Source organism: Stegodyphus dumicola, chromosome 9 (genome assembly GCF_044657685.1).
Source record: "Stegodyphus dumicola isolate Sdum_Otavi_A_Nest chromosome 9, ASM4465768v1".
Lineage (NCBI taxonomy): Eukaryota > Metazoa > Arthropoda > Arachnida > Araneae > Eresidae > Stegodyphus > Stegodyphus dumicola.
Window position 1 is genome coordinate 89,164,338 of NC_140776.1, and position 24,093 is coordinate 89,188,430.

Genomic DNA, 24,093 nt, shown 5'->3' on the forward strand with positions numbered 1-24,093 from the left:
CAAAACAAAAGTGTCAGAACTAGAAAAAAACTATTTATTACTTTTATAATAAACTGTCATCTTTATTGTAACTTTTCTTTAAAGTCACTTATTTAAAAGATGGGTATAAATGTTTACCCAGATTTGAGGGGATTATCTGGCTCATTTCGGATACCCGGCTCTTGGCTGAATTTGGCGAGTTTTTGGCCGCCATCTTGGATTTCAGAAATGCGCCAAAAAGCGCATTTCGAAATCCAAGATGGCGGCCAAATATTGTTTTCCCTATCCGAGGGAAGTGGACAGGGAAAACAATTCTGAACTGCCAAAAGGAAAAATTGAACTTACCCTTGTTCATGTTGACATGATGACGCCTGACATTCCCTATTTCTTCAATGTTGTACAACATAGTTAATGTTATATTACTAAGCATGATATGATAACTTACTAATTGTAATTCAGTCTAAAGTAATAGAACAAGAAATTTTAATTAACGTGTACTTTAACGAGTGAAATGTTTTGCATGAAACGCTATAGGGCGAAGAAGTACTTACGCTCAAACTGTAAACAATCGATTTAAAAGAAAGCTTCCAACCTAAAAATTTGACTTGCATGTAATTTCGGCATTATATTATTTGGCATTTAAATTAATAATGAATTTATATTTAAATTAATTATGTTATGCAGGTAAGTGTATGATATATATACATGATATATATACATGATATACATGATATACATATAGTTAAACATGATATATATGGATGAGAAATGAAAAATTAGAACATTTATTAAGGTATTTGTAATATATGGTAAGTTCTTTTTAAGAAACTTATTTTTCAGTATATAGCACTCATTTTTTTTTTATTAATTAATCAATTTGAACATATATTTTCTATTTTCCCCTGTGTTAGAATTTCAACTTTTTTTTAATTAATCAATTTAAACATACATTTCTTAACTTATTTTTCAATATGCAAGAATTTCAACTCTTTTAATTAATCAATTTAAACATATATTTCTTAACTTATGTTTCAATATGCTAGAATTTCATATTTTTTAATTTATCAATGTAAACATATATTGCAAAATGAAGGTACTTACCCCTAGATGACATTGCTTGTACAATCTTTGTCTTCTTAAATTATGTTATTTATATTTATATAAAAATTTCACTTTTTCACAAGAAAATTTTTATCCAGGTTCTCACAGTTTCACCTTTTCACAAGAATATTTTTATCCAGGTTCTCACAGTCAACAAGTTCACAAGAAACTGTGTATATGATAACCAGGGCTAGAAAGGGGGCATATGTCCGTGGGCACATCATCCAAGGGAAGCCAAAATGATGTTACGAATTTTTAGAGTTGAATGTTTTCCATTTTTGGCCAGTAGTCGGGAGGGGCACAAAATCTTCAGTTTTCCCTGGGCGCTGAAAACAGTAACTATGACTCTGCTGATAACTTATAAAATTTCATTTTTTCACAAGAAAAACTGTTATAGATTCATTCCTTGTTAAAATCCAATACTTCGTTTCACTGAACTCCACTCTTATAGATCGAGGCCTGTTCATCAGATCTGAAAAAGAACAATTTTTACAAGCATTTTGCATTTTGAAATTAGAAATGATTCCATTTCCACATCACCTTAAGACTTACACGTACTTAAAAAAAGAAAAATCTTTTCTTCTGTTTTTTGACTATTCATTTTAATTGAAGCATTACCAAATTTTGTAAATTAGAGTTTTTATAATTATATTTAAATCAATTATTTATAAAAGTATTTATGCGGGTATTATCATATAATTTCATTTAAAAAATAGGCACTATTTTCACATTACATGACGTTACATGCAGGTTAAAGTAATTTTTAATTAAATCTAAATTTGATAAAAAAAATAGAAACAGTAAGAAATGTGATTAATGATATTAGTGAAACAAAATAGTTACAAATAATCCCAATTTTTAAGCTAGTACGTGTAAGACTAGGAGGTAGGAATCCTGATGCGTTTTTTTTTACGAGGTTTCGCCAGGAGCCATAATCCTCTAATTTTAATGTGTACACATATATTTTATATTACTTACCATTCAGCACCACATTTTGCAGTTTTCAGCAGTATTACTTGGCAGTTCACTATTTGGAGTTTTTTGTAGAGAAAATATCCATGTTATATATGTTCAGAATACAAGATAAATAAACAAGATTTTAAATTTCATGATCGTCGAGATTTCCTGTGGTGGCAGCAGTTGCTCAGTTCCTTCGCTTTCAGGTGTGGCCCGCATCAGTCATTTCAACTCGGATGTGTTTCTTAAAAGAAAAACCTGGCTATATCCCCAGGCACTGGGTTTGTCATCCGAGTTGATTTCTCCATCTGCTTCTTCCCTCGTCTAAGTAGCAGCAAAATGTTATTTTTGAAGTCCCTAAACAAAATATCCATATTATGCATATTCAAAATACAAGATAAGTAAACAAGATTTTAAATTTCATGATCGTCGAGATTTCCTGCGGTGGCAGCAGTTGCTCAGTTCCTTCGCTTTCAGGTGTGGCCCGCATCAGTCGTTTCAACTCGGATGTGTTTCTTGAAAGAAAAACCTGGCTATACCCCCAGGTACTGGGTTTGTCATCCGAGTTGATTTCTCCATCTGCTTCTTCCCTCGTCTAAGTGGCAGCAAAATGTTATTTTTGAAGTCCCTAAACAAAATATCCATATTATGCATATTCATAATACAAGATAACTAAACAAGGTTACGATAATGAAAACATAAGTTAGCGTATATATAAACACTTTTATTAAATGTTTTAATATTTTTTCTAAAAGTGTTCTTTCTGTTGTTTAGTTTTAATCTTTTGTTAACTACATACTCTTTTTAACTAGAAAATAATAATTGAACATAGTACAAAAATACACAATTACCACAAAAGGGTGGCAAGTTTAAGAAGTTAATAATGTAAGATTGAATCCTTATATTTAAAATAATAAATAAACGGTAAAATTAAAATAATAAACGTAATATGAAAATATGTAATTAAAATAAACAGGCTGGAAACATTAAAAGTAATGAATTCACCTGTATATTTTCTGACTGAAGATTCATTTCTTTCCATGATTCATTTCTCATTTCTGCAATATTCTTTACCTGAAAGGGGTGATAAATTATCCTTAACAATAAAATGTTTTCTGGTAAGAAGTAGGCTGGAAACCTTTAAATTAATCAACTCACCTCTATGTTTGTCAATTTATCTGTCAAAATTAATTTTCTTCTTTCTTTTATTTATTTTTTTGGATTACCTAATTTGCAATAAAGTTTTTTTTACTGAAAAATAAGTAGGTAAACTTATACTAATAATAACTAAATAAATTTTACAGTTGCTTTTACTGAAGAAGCAGTATTAAAATAAAGTGAAGCACTAATTTGAAACATAAGCTGTGAATGGTTAAAATTTTGTCTTACCTCTGTCATAGTATTTCATGACATTTTGGATCTGCAGCTGTGAAAGAAAGTTTATTTTAATGAAGGAATAACAAAATATATAAAGAATAGCTCTCACGTTAAAATAAAAGTTGAGAATAACTGAAATACACATTTACCTCTTTCTGTAAAAGATATGCAACATTTTCGCAACATTTCCATCCTTTTGTTTTCTGGGCTCTGTTTTTTGGTTGAATTCTAAAAGGAAATAAAAAATAACAATTTCATGTAGTGAAAAACAAAAAGGTATTAAATCAAAATTTGTGGACCATCTGAACATTTACACAAATTATAGTAAACAATTTACTTGTATGCTTTTCTTATCATTTATTCCAGGTTTAAAACTTGGTCTGTGTTCCCTTACTCTGAAAAATAAGCCCATAGATTATAATGGTATGTAATTTAATATTTAAATGCAATTTTTGTATGTATATATATGTAAATAAATAAATTATGTCAAAAATAAAGTTATATTTGTTGGTTTTACCCCATTTGTCATCATCTTCCTGAATGAATGGTATATCATCATCTTGTCGGGCTGATTTCTTTGGAAGCATCAGGTCCTCAATTCCTTCGCTTTCTGATGTTGGTTCGTCCAACATTTTAAGTTCAAGGCCGACTTTTCCATGGCCTGGATACACAGCTTTAATGTCCTGTAGAAACTGAGCAAGTCTTTCTCCATCATAAGTAAAGGGCTTCAAGCGGAACCGCCTGTAATAATGTACAGCCATGTACTGCGTGCAAATATCATCTGTTCTCTTGCTCTTTATACCTCTTAAAAAGTTTGTTTTCACCCTCAAGATCATTTATAGTGTTCTGTTTATCATCGGGATCTACGAACACGCCTGTAAATAAAGGATTAATGAATGTTAAGGATGAAAAACAAAATGTCACTCATTAAAAAAAAAGACACATATTTACCTTTCTTGTGATTGGTAGTTTTATGTGTTGCTGCCGGAAATAAATTTTCTATCCTTTTATATTGTGGAGCAGAGTCAGTGTATATGAAGGTGGTTTCTGGGTGAACATGACGTTTAATGTAAGGCCACAAATGCCTTTTGCTTTTTCCTTTAACCTTGAAAAATAATCCTTCTTTGTCTTCTCGACAGTAGATGCCTAAAACTACGATGGTCATATTTTTGGTTACCCTGCCGCGGTTGTACTTGCGGTGGGTCAAAAATGTTTCATCAATTAATATAGATTTTCCTTTACCACCTAACATTCTGCTATGATGAGAGGCAAAAATTTCGCATACCTCACGACAATATGATAAAAAGTCAACAATAGTCTCATTTGCAATTACTGGTAATTTTTGCTTTTCCCTCCATAGCTTTAGCTGCTGATTTATGTAGCTAAAACTGTGATCTAGAACAAAGTACACAGTTATGACTAAAGCTTCCCTTATTGGGATTTTTGTACCTTCAAAAAAGGTGTTTTCAATGGGGTTAATCATGCCAGAGCAGTTGTTGCGATTTCTCAGGCTGCAGACCCAACGCCATCCCAGCTTTGATTCCTTTCTCTTGTTGCTTCTCATCGGTGCCTGGCACTTGGGGCAAGGTGGTGCCTCATCCTCTCTGGGAAGAAGTCGAGCATCGGTGGCAAACTCGAGTGCAGCTGCCTCTGTATTAATTAAATGCATGTCAGTAATTAAACAGAAATATTTCAGTTTTTCATGCAAAGAAGCCATATTCAAAAAAGTCAGTACAGTGACAGAAATAGTTTAATGAAATTTATTGTTAGAAATTTCAGAAACTTGGCAATTATGCAAAAGTCAAAACTATCAGAAATAAAAAAGTTTAATAAAGATGAAAAGTAATTATAAGTTTAATTAAACAATATTAGTTCATTATAGGAAGATAGAGAAGTGAAAAGTTCAAACTAGAAAGTACTGTTACAAAAAAAAAAAAAAAAAAAAGGAAAATAAAAATAATAGTAATGATATGTATCTATGAAAACAAAGTATTAAAACAAATTTCAAGTGAAAAATAATATTAAAAAATGTAATGGATGAAAATAGATTAAAAGTAAACTTAGCTTTGGCAAAGTCCAAACCACGTTTTCACGTAAGTACCGAGGTACTGATTTTTTTCAGTACCTGACAGACAGACAGACAGCTGCACGGGCTTAACCGCGGCAAAATATGATCGCGAAAAATCTTCTTTTTTAAATTTATTTAAAATATTTTCGAAAAAAAAAATATTTTACTTTACAAATAAATGTTTTTCGGTACATATGTTTTTTTAAAACATTTTTAAACAGAGATGCAGAAGAATAATAGGTATTGTTATTTTTGTGTGCAGATATGCATGCGTGATGAACTAAAAAATGATTTTGAAGGTTTCGTGGCATATTTATCCTCTCAAAAATATGCAACTTGCTCAACTTTTCGATTTTATTAAATTAAATAAGGCCTATCGATTTTTTTTTTTTTTTTTTTTTTTTTTTTTTTAAGCACTGACAATGAAAGCTGTTATGTTCTATTTTTGCGTTTTTATCCCAAAGCGCGTTAGCCCAGAAGGGTTATTAATTTCGTTTTCGCATTTTGCGTTGAACTGTTTCTACCGAATATTATCGATGTGTGTTATATTTAAAGATATTTAATAATAAAGAATCAGCATAAATATACGTATGTTTAACGTACATAACATTTATGCAGATACTGTGATAAAACAACGGTACCTACAGCTATGAAATTTTGAATATGTACGTCACCACCCGAATATGGGCATCTGAAAGCTCAAATTTGTAATTTGTTTTATTAACTATTTAACATTTTGTAAAGCATTTATGTGTTTTTGATTAAGAAACTCGACGATTTCTAAGCAAGCAATGGCAACACTGTTCGGCGCAAGACTGTCTATCGGAAATTCTAAAGATGCTCTTCTTTTAAATGTTTTGTCATATTGCTGGTTAAGAGAGAAGACAATTCGGATGTACAAAATTTAAAGACCGCATGTCTGTTGATTTTGAAAATTCATTTCCATTGAATTTAACAATTGTTTTCAGTTGGCGAGAGGTATACATCTCTGTTGTACACTATTATTGGTAACCTTTAATTGTTGGTTATTTGTTACATTTTTTTGTCTTTCATATTGCCCTGGCTGCATTGGAAATTTCGTGGTTTTCCTCGTGTGTATACGAGCCAGTACAATTACACTAATGAATCATATCACTTAAATAATGTGAATAATTATAGAATTATTATATAAGTGTAGAATAATTGGGTTGGTTGTTATGTTCACGAGTTGTATGTAAATGCGTGGCTTTGTGTGATTATGTAATTAATTAATGAAGATTTCAGCAGCGGCCTGGCGGTAAAGTGTGTGAGCACTGGTAGTTCTGTCCGAAGTTCGAATCCCGCTAATGCGCCGGTTGCTTGTTATGTTCACGAGTTGTGTGTAAATGCGTGGCTTTGTGTGATTATGTAATTAATTAATGAAGATTTCAGCAGCGGCCTGGCGGTAAAGTGTGTGAGCACTGGTAGTTCTGTCCGAAGTTCGAATCCCGCTAATGCGCTGGTTGCTTGTTATGTTCACGAGTTGTGTGTAAATGCGTGGCTTTGTGTGATTATGTCATTAATTAATGAAGGGTTCAGCAGCGGCCTGGCGGTAAAGTGTGTGAGCACTGGTAGTTCATCTCATTACACATATACTAGCTACGCATATATACATTATAGACAGTGGTGTAACTAGAATTCTTGGTCCCGTATGCAAAATAATTTCCTGGGTCCCTAAACCAATAAATTTAATGTGCTTAAAAATAAAAATTTAACTAAAGAAAAAAAACGTGAAAAGTAAAAAAAAAAAAAAAATCAAGGATTCCTGGAGCCAATGTTTTCATTATTTTTATCACATCTGGATTAATTGTTAAAAAATAAAAGCATGTTCTCAGGGAACCATTTGAAAGTTATGTAATATGAAGAAAGAATAAAAAGGAAAATATTTCCCCTTTGCTAACTGGTGAAATGCAAATTTGCTTTAGTCTGGGTATTTGACGTCAGATGATTTTAATTCTGTAATTTAAGACTTTTTGTGTGCGTGCGTGTGAGTGATAGATAATTGATATTGACAGACAAGATAATTGATAAACGTACAGAAAAAATATTACATCAATAGATAGTACTCTGTGATTTTACTCAACTTACGAACATAATTTATGCAATAATATACAAGTACATTTGTTAAATATAAAACATATTTATCATAAACTTCATAAAGAAAACTATTTGAATATACAATTTTAGTAGAAAATATGTAATATTTTTGCTGTCCTTTTAAAAATCCTTTTGGTACACTTAACTACTTGAATACATTTTTATAAAAAAACATGAATGCTAAAGATTTTTCCTGTTTCTTTTTAATTTTCCCTCAGCCCGTACTGCTGTTCTTCTCTAATTCCCCCCCCCCCCTCAATAAGTGTAATTATAACACTGGTGACCGAAATTCATCATAAAGACAAAAATCTTTTTTATTAAAATTTCCGTCTCCTAACCTTCATTTCCGCAAAATTATTTATCAATACCTGGACGTCCATTTTCACAGCCAAGTCAACTTCAACGCTCAATAGTGATAGGTTTAACAACTGATCTTGTATCATAGTGTTTCTTAAATATGTTTTTATTATTGAAAATGACCTCTCGCTCGTGGCTTTGGTTACAGATAATGAATGATAAATACAATGTAAGTTAATTGCACTCCCGATTAACTGCTTGTCATGTCATAGTATTTTACCATTGCTAATTTAGCTAAATCCTTAACGGATTTCAAATTTTGGATATCTGTTCTGAAAGTATTTATAAATAATAAAAGTTGTACTTCCAGTACATTAGCAAAGTCTTTATATTTTTTTCTGTATTTTTGAAACATTATTAATAATTTCCGTATTTGTTAACAATGACAAATATTTGTGATTTTCCGCATGTGTAACGTTTATGAAGTATGTTGTGGATGCATATGTGAATAAAGCGGGCACAGCCCGCTTATACCGCTGAACACTGGTAATTCGGTCCAACGTTCAAATCCCGGCTAACGGGCTGGCTGAATGCGTGTTTTCTTGATTTTCCGCATGTGTATGATGTTTGCAGTATCTTCTGGATGCATACGTGAATAAAGCGGGTGCAGCTCGCACAAAACCGTTTAACGCTAGTAGTTCGGTCCAACTTTCGAATCCCGGAAAACAGGCTGGGTCCATGGGTGTTTGGGTGATTTTATGTATGTGTACCGTGTATGCAGTATCTTCTGGATGCATAGGTGAATAAAGCGGATGAATCCCGCGAAAAACCGTTGAACGCTGGTTATTCGGTCCAACTTAGGAATACCGGCTAGCGGGTTGGCTGCATGGGTGTTTTCGTGATTTTACGCATGTGTATTGTGTGCGGAGTATCTTCTGGATGAATACGTGAATAAAGCAGGCGTAACCCGGTCAAAACCGTTAAACGCTGGTAGTTCGGTCCAACTTTTGAATCCCGGCCAACAGGCTGACTCTATATGTGTTTCAGTGATTTTCCGCATGTGTATTGGGAATGCAGTATCTTCTGGATGCACAAGTGAATAAAGCGGGCGCAGACCGCGCAAATCCGCTGAACACAGGTAGTTCGGTCCAAAGTTCGAATCCCGGCGAGCGGGCTGCCTGCTTAGGTGTTTTCGTGATTTTACGCATGTGTGACGTGTATGCAGTATCTTCTGGATGCGCACGGGAATAAAGCAGGGGGAACCCGCGCAAAACCGCTGAACCCTGGTAGTTCGGTCGAACTATGGCATAACGGTGATATTTAACATAGGAACTCTTATACACGTCAACAATTAAAAGCGGGCTTCATCCCGCTCAGCTGGCGGGCTTGCCCGCTAGTTATTAATAATTTCCGTATTTGTTAACAATGACAAATACGGAAATTTAAGTTCCAAAAATGAAAACATCATTGCGATTTTTGTTATTCCAGTCATTCTGTATTTTAACTGAGTATTTAAAATGTCGAGAGCAGCATAAAAAACTGTTACTTTAAAAGACATTTCGGAATTTTCAAGCCTGTTATCCTCACATAACTCATCAATATTTTCTTGTTTTTATTTTCTTCTATTTTTCAAATTTAGTTTCTATGTCCCATTTATTTTATACACAAAAATTTGTATATAAATTTGTATATTTGTATTTTTGTGAATATACAAGAATTGTATATTCAAAACTCTGCTTCTTTCATAATGTCTTCAAACTTCTTTCTTATATCTTGCATATTAATAGAAAGGCTTTTTACATGTTGGTGAGCTCCATTCAAGTCGATTGATTTTCGATTGTCGTGTCGATTGATTGATTGATAGATCCTGCAGATACAGCGCAGGACGTGTTTAAAAAATTTTGTTTTTAATTTTTGGCATTTTGCCAGAAATGTTTAATAATTTGTAGTTAAGCTCATCGACACAACGTATATTTCAAGATGAGAACTCACACTCTGTCACATGGATTTTAAAAGTAGTACACATAAATACTTGTTTTATACTTTCCTAAACAAGTATAACGTTTAGTTAAAATAAAGTTGTATGAAACAAGTTTTGCGTACTTTGCAGAGAAATGCGCAAAACTTCATTTAATGAAAATAGGTTTGTGGTGGATCAAAAAGCAAAAATCAGTTAGGAAATGCGGATATATTTTAGGAGCATTAATATTTATGATTATTGTTATCTGCTTTATTTGCATCTTGAAAAACTATTAATGTCTCGGAAATTAATGACCTCAGATTTCCAGTTTTTACGCTGCTTATAAATTAAGCAGTATCAATTTTTTTATCTATCTATCATTAATTTATTAAAGACAAAAAATATAAAAAAAATAAATATAATGTATGGGAACATATATTAACGGAAGCTATTTATGTCTTAGAAAAGTTATGCAGTGGTTCTGAAATGAAAGATAGTGATGTACAAAGGGATTATATGAGTGAAAATCGCTTCATTTATTATTAAAACGTATTAAATAAATTTTTTAATTTGCGAAAATTATTGAAATATTGTAATAACGGGGGAGAATTCTTTTCTGAAATATTCCATTCGTTTGTGTGGTGAAAATAGCAATGTAATTCGCGTTCTTTCAAATGTTGAAATGCAACTTAAAACTATTAGGTCCAACGCTGCCATTGATATGCATAATATTATCAGTAATTAATTTATCGAAATTTACGAAGTAGTATATACTTTTAGTTGTGTGATACCATTTTTATTATCATTATTATATTATTATTGACGGTTTCACGTACTTGTAGAAAGTAAATTAAAAGCAAAAGTAAAGTAAATTGTAAAATTTAATTTCAAATAACAATTAGAAAGGCGTTCTTGCCCTCCCGCTTATTAGTGTAAATAACAGAGAAAAAATCTATCTGCCTTTAACTTTGCCATTTGGTAATGTCAGTCGTACTTCTAAATCCAAACTTTTTCTGTCCCTAACCATGCCTCTTCGTGCGACTGCACAGGTTGCAAGTACTGTCGTTTATTACATTGTGAGAACTATACATTTAAACCTGCAATTTCTTCCTTATTTAATGATAGTAAGAGATTCAAGATATGAAAAAAATTAAACGCTACGGAATGACTTGCAAAGTTCATTCCAAATTAAGTATCAGAATCCTGCCTAGTTACTTCTCTGATTTATAATTTTCGAGTTGTGATTGCAAAAAGAGGAACATTTCCTTAAAGGGTGGGTCGCCTTTTTATTTGCGTACGCTCCGATCAAGTAGGAGACACCGAATTTACATACATTAATTTATTATTTACATTAATAATTTATCATTTATTTAATTATCCGTTTTAATTCTAAAAATAAAAATGAAAAGCAAAAGGGAATTTAAATTTTTTTTATTGAAACTCCAATTACGAACAATATATGTAAAAAATGAAAAGCAAAAGGGAAAAACATAAAAATAATAATTAATCTTCTTATTATATTTAATTATCCATATATATGTAAGAAATGAAAAGCAAAAGGGAAAAAACATATAAAAATAATAATTAATTACATTATTATTTATTTATAATTATCGGTTTTAATTCCCATTTAACATTATTATTTATTTATAATTATCGGTTTTAATTCGCATTTAACATTATTATTTATTTATAATTATCGGTTTTAATTCGCATTTAACATTATTATTTATTTATAATTATCGGTTTTAATTCGTATTTACCATTATTATTTATTTATAATTATGGGTTTTAATTCGCATTTATGCATTATTATTTATTTATAATTATCGGTTTTAATTCGCATTTAACATTATTATTTATTTATAATTATCGGTTTTAATTCGCATTTAACATTATTATTTATTTATAATTATCGGTTTTAATTCGCATTTAACACTATTACTTATTTACCTACGCTCCGATCAAGTAGGAGACAAACTTCTCAACTTCTAACCACGCAGCAGAAGCGAAGAAAAATGGTCACGTGACCTTCAATATGAGCACACAGAAGTTTTCCCTAAATCCCTCCTGATACTCCGGATTCTACAGTAACCTAAACGTCAGCAGAAAGTTGTCGGGGTGGGTAGCCGGGTTTGGCGGAAATCGCCACCACCGGCCGCCGTAGCGAGGTCGCCAAGAGCCGGTTATCCGAAAACTGCCGATTATCTCAATAATGACAGTTCCGATCAGTTTTTAGTCTAATCCTTAGAACTTGATCGGAACTATTATATGATTCTTCATCAGTGCATAACATAAACAAAAATAAAATTTAATTAAATAAAAAACCATTTAAGAACAAAAACACACCTTAATCTAAACAAATGTAACTTATATATTTACTTTCCTAGCTTTTTCTTTGGCAAACTGATCAATAATATCACTAGTATTTAAATTTTCAAGTAAATCTCTTTCAATAGACAAAATACTTAAATCATTGAGTTTATTCTGTCCCAAAGAAGATCATAAGTAATTTTTTATTCTTTTGATTGCTGAAAATGATCTTTCGCCACTGCAGTTTGTTGTGGCGATACTTAAAAATATGCGCAGTGCTGTGGTTACGTTTGGAAATGTAGATTCAATTTTTAACTCGATTATTGTCTTTAAACTTAGTTCTGCGATAGATATATTTTCGGTATTTTCCAATAAATTCACATGTTTAAAATGTAGGCATTCTTCAATAAAGTTGTTTTTTAAATCATTCTGATATATTTCGCACAACTTTGCAGCATTATTTCTAATTATGTCTTCATTTATATTTTTTAAATTAACTAGAAACCCAAATGTTGAATAAATGTTAACATATGCACATTTTCTCTTTTGTACTTCTGCTAGAATTTTATCAATAATAGCATAATATGTTTTTATGCGGAATTCGTCATTTGCATCAAGTTGCACTTCTTCCGACGTATTTTCGTCGAACTGTCTTTTTCTTTTCCGTAACCGTTTGTATTCATAACAGCCAGATAATTTTATACCTTCTGATTTGTAAAGGTTAAACGAATCTATATTTCGTTTCGATTGTACAAATTTTTCTAAAGAAGCATATAATGAAACAATGCATTCAATTGTAATATCAACTTTTTGAAGCGATATATTAGTTTTATCGATGGTTTCCAATATTTCACTCCAAAATGCTATCATAATAGCAGTTTCCAATGAGTTGAACTCATTTAACAACCCCTGGGCTTCAACTTTTGTTGCAGGCTTTTGAAAATTATCTTTGTAAAGTTTAGTTAAAGCATTTTTAAAATTTTCATAGCCCGAAACCACTACTTTCACTGAATCAGCTCTTGCTGACCAACGAGTGTCACTTAATTTTTTGGGAACTTTATTTTTTGCTGTTAGCGTATTTTTTTAAATTTCCCATCTTGATGTTGATGCGGCAAAGAAATTGTATAAGTTTTGTAGAAACAAAAACAATTTAGTTGCTTGTATGCAGCATTCAGCTGCCGATTGTCCAATTAAATTTAAAGAATGTGCCGCACAGGGCACGTAAATGGCAAGATTATTTCTAGATTTAATGCGTACTTGGAGGCCGTTATATATACCCAACATATTAGAGGCATTATCATAAGATTGTCCTCTACAATCTTCCAAACTAATATCTAAATCAGATAATAGCTTTAAAATACAGTCTTGCATTTCTGAGCTCTTATGGCCAGTATTCTCCAAAAATTTAAAAAACCTTTCAACGAGTGTTCCATTTTTATTGACATATCTTACGACAATGGTTAATTGATTCATATGGGAAATATCGGGCGTCGAATCTACTATAATAGAGTAATATTTTGCCTCTTTTAGTTCCGTGATAATAAAACATCTAACATTTCTGCTTAATATTTTTAGAAACTCATCACAAATATTAGCAGATAAATAAGAAATATTCCCAGTACCTTTATTTCCAAAATTAAATATATGTTGTTGCAAAATAGGGTCCAATTTTGCTAAAAGTTCTAAGCACGCTAAATAATTCCCATTATGTTTATCACCAATAGTTTGATTTTCTCCCCTAAAAGCCAAACCCCTTGAACTTAAAAATTTTATGACTTCGATGATACGTTCTAAAATATTTTTCCAGTAATTCATATTTTTTTCCATTGATATAATAGAATAATTTTTGAAATATTCCCATTTTTCTGTAGATCTGTTCACAATTATACGGGTGTTTTCTTTATGAAGGGCTGAATTTTCATGGTCCGAAATTTTTTCACTGTGTTTCCAATCGTTAAAACCTGCACTAAATGGATTATTGGCACTACCAAACAGTTTGCAAGGGATGCAATATACTTTTCCTGAAGTATTTGAGTATAAAAGCCAGTTTCTTTTTTGTTGTTTTCCGTTTTGTAAACGTCTATAAAATATCATTTTTGTAGAATACCTGCTCTGTGATTTGTAGACCACTTTAGATGCAGAAAAGTCTAGTTCTTGAATATCTACCTCTACGTTAGATATGTTCTTCATTATATCTATAATTTTATCTTCGCTTAATCTTCTCCATAATGCTGGATCAGTATAATTAACACTCAACATATTACTAAGTTCATCTTCATCTAAATATTCTCTTTCTTGATATTCTGGCTGTGGCTGTTCCATGTTTTGTTGTTTCTGGTCCTCTTCTTTTTCTTTCACATTTGATTGCTGGGCATTATTGTCATACTGTTGTTGATTTTTTTCTTTTCCCTCTTTGTGTTGCTCATCCTCTGTAATATCCATAGAAAGTATTTCGCCTTTTTTAAAGAAATTTGTTAATGTAGGCATTTTTTCCAAGAGAGCTTTTTGCCTCGCCTCTTTCTCTTCTTTTAATTTACAGTTGGTGGAACTAGATAATTTTTTTCGTTTATGTTCCATGGTTAGTCTTCCTACATAATGGAATAAAAAATTGTTATAAAATTGTTAAATATGTATATATCATTATTAATTAATTTTTAGCTAACATATACACTAGTGGACAAAAAAACGCGTAATCAAAAAAATGGCATTTAGCAAGATAATATTTATTAATTTTAAAAGGTTAAAAAATAAATTGGTTTTTTTTCTCATTTTATATTTAAAAATATGTTTACTTTAAGGTATAAAGAAAATAGGTAGTATATTGAACAGTTTATAAAAATCAAAGTGGACAAAAAAAAAATGCATATTGTTTAATTAATACCTTGTATGCCCGCCCTTTGCTTTATAAAGTGCTTCAGCTCGATCTGGCATACTTTCGACCAACTTTTTGCAGAAATCCAGATCAATCCTGTCCCATTCTTCATGCGTTATCCTTTTTAACTCATCAATGTTTTTTGGCTGTCTTTCCCTTATTCTTGTTTTCAGGTGAGTCCAGAGATGTTCTATTGGATTCATATCTGGTAATTGGGATGGCCAGCTTAGCACAATAATCTTCTTACCTCTGAAATATTCTCTTGAATGCATTGAACGATGCTTTGGATCGTTATCTTGTTGGAATTCATATCCATTAAGACCCATTTTTGAAGCTGACAATGCAAGACAAGAGTCGATTATCCTAGTATATTTAAGGGAATCCATATTTCCCTCAGTGATCGTTAACATTCCAGTGCCATTAGAGCTAAAACAACCCCAAACCATAATATGCCCTCCGCCATGTTTAACAGTAGGCTTTAAATTTTTCAAATTATATCTTTTCCCTACCTTACGACGCACATATCTTCGTCCATCTGATCCAAACAAGTTTATCTTGGTCTCATCGACCAGATTATGCTATTCCAATGCTCTTGAGTGTAATAAACCCATTTCTTAGCGTGCTCATATCTGCTTAAAACATTTTCAGGACTTAAATATGGTTTAGAACAGGCAACTCTGCCAGGCAAACCTATAGAACACAATCCACGACGAATTGTTCTAGATGAAACACATTTTCTTTTCCTGTCATTTAATATATTTTTCAATTTATTTGATCCTAATTTAGGATCTTTTGAGATATTTTGCTTCAAAAAAGTTAAATCACCTGATCAGTGACAACTTTCGGCCAGATCCCGGTTTTCAAGATGAAGACCCTCTTATAATATATTTTTTAACAATTCTGGAAATTGTTGATTGATTTACGGAGTATTTTTATGCTAACTCCATTTGGCTCATTCCAGACTCGTGGAAAACTACAATTTGAGCCTTGTCTTCAATTGATAATTGCTTTGACATGGATGCACTGAATCATAGAATTTTTTTGTTTTTTGGCGGGAAAAGGCAATTTTTTTCAATATGTATTTTTTTTTTTTTTTTTTTTTTTTTTTTTTTTTTGTCCACTTTGATTTTTATAAATCGTTCAATATACTACCTAATTTCTTTATACCTTAAAGTAAATATATTTTTAAATATAAAATGAGAAAAAAACCAATTTATTTTTTAACCTTTTAAAATTAATAAATATTATCTTGCTAAATGTTTTTTTTTTTTTTTTTGTCCACTAGTGTATGTAAAAGGAAAAGCACTTACCTTAGGAAGATAATAATATAATTTAATAATTTCCACTTAATTTTCAATTTTTAATTCACCTTATTCAGTCGACAAATACTAAAATTATATCAATTTTACTTTTGTCGTGCAATCTATATTAAGGTACGCATCAGTGACCCCTTAATGTTCCTATCTTTTATCAGGATTGTTAAAATAATACAATTTACGTTTAGATAAATGAATATGCCCTGGCGACGCGGTGAGTATACGTAGGTGGTCTTATATTAACTCCAGTACAGCTCCGACAGTTCAAATGCAACTGAAACAAAAGTACGATCGGTAGGGTGATACTCCTATTTCGCGTTGCCCTTCTTTATCTCGTTTTTCAGCACATTTGGAAGAAATAAAAATCAGTTTAATATTTTAAGAAGTGTTTTAATTTAAAAATAAGTAAAAACTAATAAAATGAAAAATAAATTTTTACTATATCGCAAATAAAAAATTGCCGCCTCAAAAGGCTTGCGCCCTGGGGCTATAGCCCATTTAGCCCTGTGGTTAGGGCGGCACTGAACAGAACAGTACCTTTTTTTTAATCTTTTTTGAATATTTTATAAAAGGATTAAGCATTTTTCAAACTGCATATCATTTTAAGATTCGACTTGCAGGAAGACAAAATATGGTCATTCAATCAAATGCTTATGATTGCTTTTGACATTTTCTCATAAATATTGTTTGCATTTTTATTGTATTTTAGATACTTTAGTAATGTAAAGTGAACATGAGAATATTAGGAAAGCTGAAGAATATGAATAGCTACCATAATACATGTATTTTTTCATCGAGCCCATTGTTTTAGAAACCAATGCACCATTATTCTATGCTGACTTATTTTATAGTTATATGCAGTTTAATTTTATGTTCATGTTACTGTAGTATTGTCATTATAATAAAAGTATTGATAATTTTTGTTGAATCTTGCAAGTTGCCTAACATTCAGAATTATTACTACCTAATTTTACTGATAGGTTTTTTTCGAGTTGACATAATCTGTCTGATAAATAAATTAAACTGGTGTTTAAATTAAATGCATTTCTCTTAATGTTTCATTGAAAGTGAGATGGAAATATAAATGCTATCCAGAAAAGTGAATTCTTTTTGCCTGAAATAACAAACTGTACTAAATGATTAATGTTTATATCATTTTAGAAATGTCAATATTAAAGTTTCTCCCCCTTCTCTTCTTTGATTTTGAAATAATTTGAAATGGGTTTATGCATAAGTGTAATTAATGTAAAGTGTCATTCAATAATATAATTTATTTTTACTGATATTTTTATATTTATTATCTGGGTTTTCTTTTGGTGTTAGAAGGAGGAAAAGACTGTAATGTTTTAATTAAGGAAATAATTAAAACATTACAGTCTTTTAAATAACACAGTTACAGTAATGTTTATTGAAGCAATCGGTACTGTGCGATTGCCAGTGATTGAATAATGTTAAAATGCATTGTTCATAAGGAAATTTGCTTATCTTTGTGTTATAGATTTTATTTTGACACAAGCTGAAATGTGAATTATTGGAAGCACTTTGAAAACCCGAATTATTTCCTGAATCATTAATCAGGCCAATATATAACATACAAATTTTCATACAAAATTATTTCTTTGAGCATATTATAAAGAGCTGATTTAATTTTATTATTTGTACAAATTTTAGACAAAAGTAGCATGTAACAGTTAAAGATTTATTGAAGCCTACTTGTTACTTGTGGTAACAAAGAAGTGTGAAAGATATTGCCACATTAGCGAACATGACGATCATTGATGCTTAGTTTAGTAATTTAATAATATATTGAGAAATGCTGGGAACTTTCAGAAGTAGACATTTCGGAAATGATGGGCTTGATAAGAAATTTACGTGGTTTTATTATTTATTCTTTAGTTAAGAATGGATTTTAGATGTTCATGTGACAGAATTCTGTTTAATTATATGTGAAAGAATTGTTAAAGTTTGGCATTTAAAAAATGAATTAATAATATGCAATTATCTTTTTATTATACATATATTACTATATATTTCTAATGCGCTATGTAAATGTCAGTGCTAAACAATTAAGATACTATTGTCAGGGCAATCTTTTCTTACACATGAAAAATTCTGATACTTTCTTATCATCTGCCCTCACAGCTTCAACTTATGCTAAAACAGCAAGAGTATGCACACGATAATAGCAAACTATGAATATGCATACCACACTCATGTATTTACATGCTTTATATTTAATCTTTATTTCTGAATAGTATTCCATTGGATGAAAAGTATGTGAATATTGACCCAATGTATATATTTTTGTGTGTGTGCATCCTAAAATTTCTTGTTTCTTATAAAGTGCTTATTTGAATTACTACTTGTGAACAGAGCAGTAGATATGAACCATAAACTAACCATTTTGCCAATTTTCACAGCTTTGCAGATAGTCAGAAAGCACCAAAATTTGTAATAATGTTAAGTTTAAATGATGTTCCATACTTTTGTGTTAATTTTTCTATTCTATTAATTCTATTACTGTGTTATCAAACTTTCTGCAGGAATTTCAACTGGTTAAGATGATATTACCATGTGGAGAAGAATTTGGTTTTCAAGCTAGAAAAAATTGCAGCTGAAGGATTTTGTAGAAGGTCAGTCAAACTGGTTTTAGTTAATTATAATTTAATTTTGGGTGAAGAATTCTCAAATTTATTTATCATAAGTGTCTAAAGGTCTTCTAAATTAAATTCTGCTTGTTTTTGAAATTTTTCATGACATTCATTCTTTGATTATTATTATTTTTTTTTTAATTTACTAACTTATATCCAGGCACATAATGTTGCATTTAATGCCATACCTTAAATATTGTAAAATGTTAAAATAATACATTTCACTTAAAAATGTGGTTGTGACAGTAAATTTTCTGTTACATTTAATCATATCTATAAACAATGATATACATCATTTTTCAATAATCTGTATATTATTTTGTGCATTTCTTTTACATCCAAGATCTGGCATATGAATTGCTTTTCAAACTGATAACATGGTGTAATAATGTAATCTAATGGTTAAAGTTTACTATGGAACGGGCCAAATTTAATAAATTATTCTTTGATAGAAATTTATTCATGTGTTCAGTGTGTCTCATCTCTTTAAATTGCTAAAGTAAATTTTATGTACTTGCATTTAGGAATTTTGACTGTATCAGAGTAATTTTGTTTCAGTTATTATAACATGCAAGGAAAAAAATTCATTCATAGCTCCATATTTAAAATTAGTTAATTAAAGTCCTTAACCTGTTCAGGACCAGCGTTGCGTATATGCCACACAACGATTCCACTTCTACCAGCCCAGCGTCCCGTATATGCCACGCAACGATTCTGCTCCTACAAGCCCAGCGTCGCGTATACGCGACATTAAAACGAAACGATATATTTGAAATTTTAAAAGCCAGTAAATGGAGCTAAGTGATAACTGTTTTCACATGGATTGATTCATACGGCATTTGACCTTCATATACTGGCATTAGTTTCTGTTTTGCGATTCTGGTTTTGAGAGATTTATTGAAATAAACAAACTGGAAATCATGGCTCTTTATAAGTGTGCCTGTGAATTAAAGGGCGTTTTTGTTTATTTCGTTAGGAATTTTTTTTTGTTTGTTTTTCTATTTATTTTGAAACTTAACATAAGCTTTCTTGATTAATTAAAAAAGTAACATTACAACATTATTACAGAAGAGGAAAGACTATCAGCTTTTTCGACGCGTAATGCGTCTTACTCGCATTTCTCAGGAAATAGCCAACGCTTTTGTTTTTCGTACTCGATTTAATAAGTCATTATATATAATGCCTTGAATGGTCATTATATATAATGACACAGACATTATATTTTGGTATATAATGTATTTACTGTACATATAATGTAATTATATACAATGCATATATTGACGTGATCAGTAACGGATATCCCGCCAGTGGGGGGTCTTTCCTTGATTACTTTCTGGTAATCGTGGACGCTGTTCAGGAAGTCTTCTAATACAAACCTGATGTCACACAGTGTTTGAGGATGAAATATTTCTGAGTGTCTATTGAAGTTTTGTGATATGTGTTGCGGTTATATTCAGTTTCATTCCGTTAGCCATGGTTAAGAGACCTTACTTAAAAACTTAAAAATTTGTCCAAAATCACTGGACCTTTCCGTCTAACTGGAAGACAATTTCCGAAAATTTACTTTCACGAAGGAGGTAATAAAGGTAGGAGAAGATGCGTTTTGTGCTCTAAAACCAAGGAAAAGCGAAAGCAAACAACGTATTTTGAGTGCGAAATATGCAATGTAGGACTGTGTGTCGATTCTTGTTTTGAATTATTTCACACACAGCAAAATTTTTAAACTGGAATTTAATTACCTACAGGTAACTAATTTTAGTTTTTTTTTAAATTTCGTATGTGTAATTTTTTTCATGTTTATAGTATTTATTTCTGTTTGTATAGTTACGATTTTAGGATTTTGCCTGTTTAAATTTATTTCTATTAACGTGATATCCTTTATATTAATACACATTAAAAACAAGTACATTAAATATGCAACTTCAAAAATTGAAGTCATAATATCAAAATGCTGATTTTAGACGTTTTTTTTTTTTTTTTTTTTTTTTTTTTTTTTGTAAAATTAAGCTTAACTGCTGAAAATGCGCGGGTTGGTGGCGACGATCCATTTCAGAGGGTCCGGTCTCGTGACTGCGCTTCGTTCTCCCGGCGCTGGTCCTTAAGGGGTTAATAAAGAGGGACTTTTTTTTTTTTTTTAATGTCAATAGAGTTTAATTCAAAAATATGCCACATTAAGGGTTACTTTTTAACCTAATTTAAAATTTTCATTACTTTAACATGTCCAATAATTGTTATTTTAACTCCGATATTGTAATAATATCAAAATTCCTTACTTTTTGATAGGTAATCCAAATGTAAAACAAGAAAACAAAAAATTAAAATCTAGAAGTATATTTATTTCATACCTCTAACAAATAAAAACAACACAAGCACTTTTTACTGTCTATCTGCATAGTGTGGCATGTCCCGTAAGACTGAGATTTGTATGGTCAAATCCATGTTTCAGTTAAAGGAAAATGCATGCACAGTCTTCTGATTTTCCCTTCGATTAAGGATTCTGTATATACTAGCAAAGAAATATATTAGTTAATGCAGTGTTATACATCAATATTTATAGACAATTATTGTGGCTATGTTTATTATAATTTTGTTCACTGTAATGGCTGGAGTGCCTAAACCATCATGCTGTGTAAACAAAACTCAAATCTTCATCTCTGCATACTGCTCCACTAGTGTTTAAACCACTGAAATGGTGATTATGGTAGAACATCTTTGGTAAAAATTTACTCTACTGTAACCCTTGGCGAATCGTTTCTTTTTTTTTTTTATATCAAGATCGTCACCTGAGAGGATCGGCACCAATTTCAAGGTGGCCGCTACACAAAACCAAAATAAGAAGTCAAAGACATACATAAACTCTGTGTCCATGTACATATCTTGGTGTGGTGTATTTAATAATGGCAAAGCACACTAGGGCTATCTGCCTAAGGGGAGGGATGCCTTCATGGAGGACTTTCTAAGGGAAACTGGCTCGTATACACGTTACACATGGGGAAAACCACGAAAACACCCATGCAGCCAGCCCGTTCGCAGGATTCGAACCTTGGACCGAACTACCAGTGTTCAGCTACTTTACCGCTCGGCCGCTGGTGGGCCCATGTACACATCGACCTATTAAAACAGAGAACTGCACAAACTGGGCATTGTGCACTGCCTTAACTTTGTCCATGTACACATTAATCTATTTTCACTTTAAGAAAATAAGAAAGTTAAAAATATCATAGTTACCAGAAAAAATTCGTCACTGTCTTAACGCACAGACAACCAAAAATACACAAACAGAGAGGAATAAGTTACCAAAAATACATATTTCCTAACATAAAAACATTAAACAACAAATCTTCTAACAAAAATTAACACACAGAGACAAAAAAATAAATGAAACATCATTTTTTTAACATACCTTTTTTTTCACATGCATATGTTTAGGCTTCCCACCACCATCCTCCAGGTAAGCAATTCAATTTAATTTTTCATCTCTTAGTCACCTCAGACATACTCAAACGATGGTACCCACACCAAAATAATAAATAGCATGTTCAAAATACAAGACCATACCACTTCCGTGCAACCAAACACAGCAATTGAAGAGAATGGTAAGAACCAAAAACCTGGGACCATACAAAAGGTTTACTATTAAAAAAAGTATCCTAAAACTAAATTTATCACAGAAAGGCTACTTTCGCCAACATTATCAACATTAGGGTTACCGAAAAACTTATTTGACGCAATGGGCTTCCACATTTCACAAACAACCAATACCACTTTGTGATTTTTTTTCAGACAGAAACCAAGGTGTACCATACAGTAAAGATTAGCCACATCTTCATTTACTACTGTTACAAGTACTTCTTTGGTAAATTTCTGCGGTTAAAATTTAAAAGTTTAAAATTGCATTAACATGATCAGATTCAGAGTCATAGCTAGGGTTTTCAGCGCTCAGGGACAACTGAAGATTTTGCGCCCCCTACTGCTTGCCAAGGATGGAAAACATTTAATGCTAAAATGTTCTAACATCAGTTTGGCGCCCCTTGGATTCTGCACCCGGGGACAGATGCCCCTCCTTGCTCCCCTCTAGCTACGCCCCTGATCAGATTTTATTTTCTGCACGTAGCTAACAATTACTTATGTGTTGTCAGATAAATGTTACCAGATGCAGTTAATTATTTTTTACTTGCCAATCTCATGAGAAAAGTTTTTTTTGCTCCTGCAAGACTTTACTTTGTGTTGCAAAATAAATTCATTCTCACTCTTTTTGGACTTGCCTACACATTAAATTTAAAATAGTTTTATGAATAGGGTAAGATGTGATTATCATAATTTTGTTTCTCTCTTTATCTTGGCAACTTTATATGTTGATTCAGTATCCAGGTTACCTACCAGTGGCTGATTGATAAAACGGCTCATATGTTCAGCTGGTGGTTTGAGTTTCTTTTCTGACATAAAAAAATTTAAAAGGCATCCCCCATGTTTATTTTACTATAATCAAAAAATCAAATAATTGCTACTTTGTTTATAGGTACTAAATGTTAAAATATTTTAAATGCTTCCTTTAATTTGCATTCTAATAGTCATTTGTTTAAATTTAATTATGAATTATATTCACATGTAGTAATTTTGAGTGTTTTTTTTTTTATTTTAGGTGCTGTGAAAGGCAATGACAGAGATCCAATTTATCAAGAGTTCTTATATACATAAAAATACATGGATATAAGATTGTTTTTCATGAATTCAAATAAAATGTGATAAATTGGATTAATAAAAACTATTTTGAATTTTGAAAAGTGTTTTTCCTCTGTTAATCATAATATAGTACCATAAATTTCTGAATGTGTTTATTTTTCATCCAAATAAATAGCTTTACAAAAATTTGTCATATTAATAGATATTGCATAATTTAGCATTATTATAAATATTTATTATAGCAGATTTAGCTGAACTACTTTTGTAGTCTCTTTGCAGATGAAGTCACAAAGGTAAGTGGTTAGATATTTTTCTGTATTCCCCATTAAGTAATTTTATCTGGTAAATTACCATTACTTATATACTAAAGGTGAAAGAATAAGCTTTCCTTGAAGATACAAAAA

At 31.2% G+C, this 24,093-nt stretch overlaps 1 long non-coding RNA gene across 1 annotated transcript; it reads left to right on the plus strand.

Annotated features, from left to right (window-relative positions):
* The first annotated feature begins 914 nt into the window (after positions 1-914).
* Positions 915-23,790, plus strand: LOC146995409 (uncharacterized). Its single transcript, XR_015043031.1, has 3 exons — positions 915-3,837; positions 18,899-18,988; positions 23,649-23,790. It is a non-coding gene; the product is annotated as an uncharacterized LOC146995409 (long non-coding RNA).
* Positions 23,791-24,093: the final 303 nt, after the last annotated feature.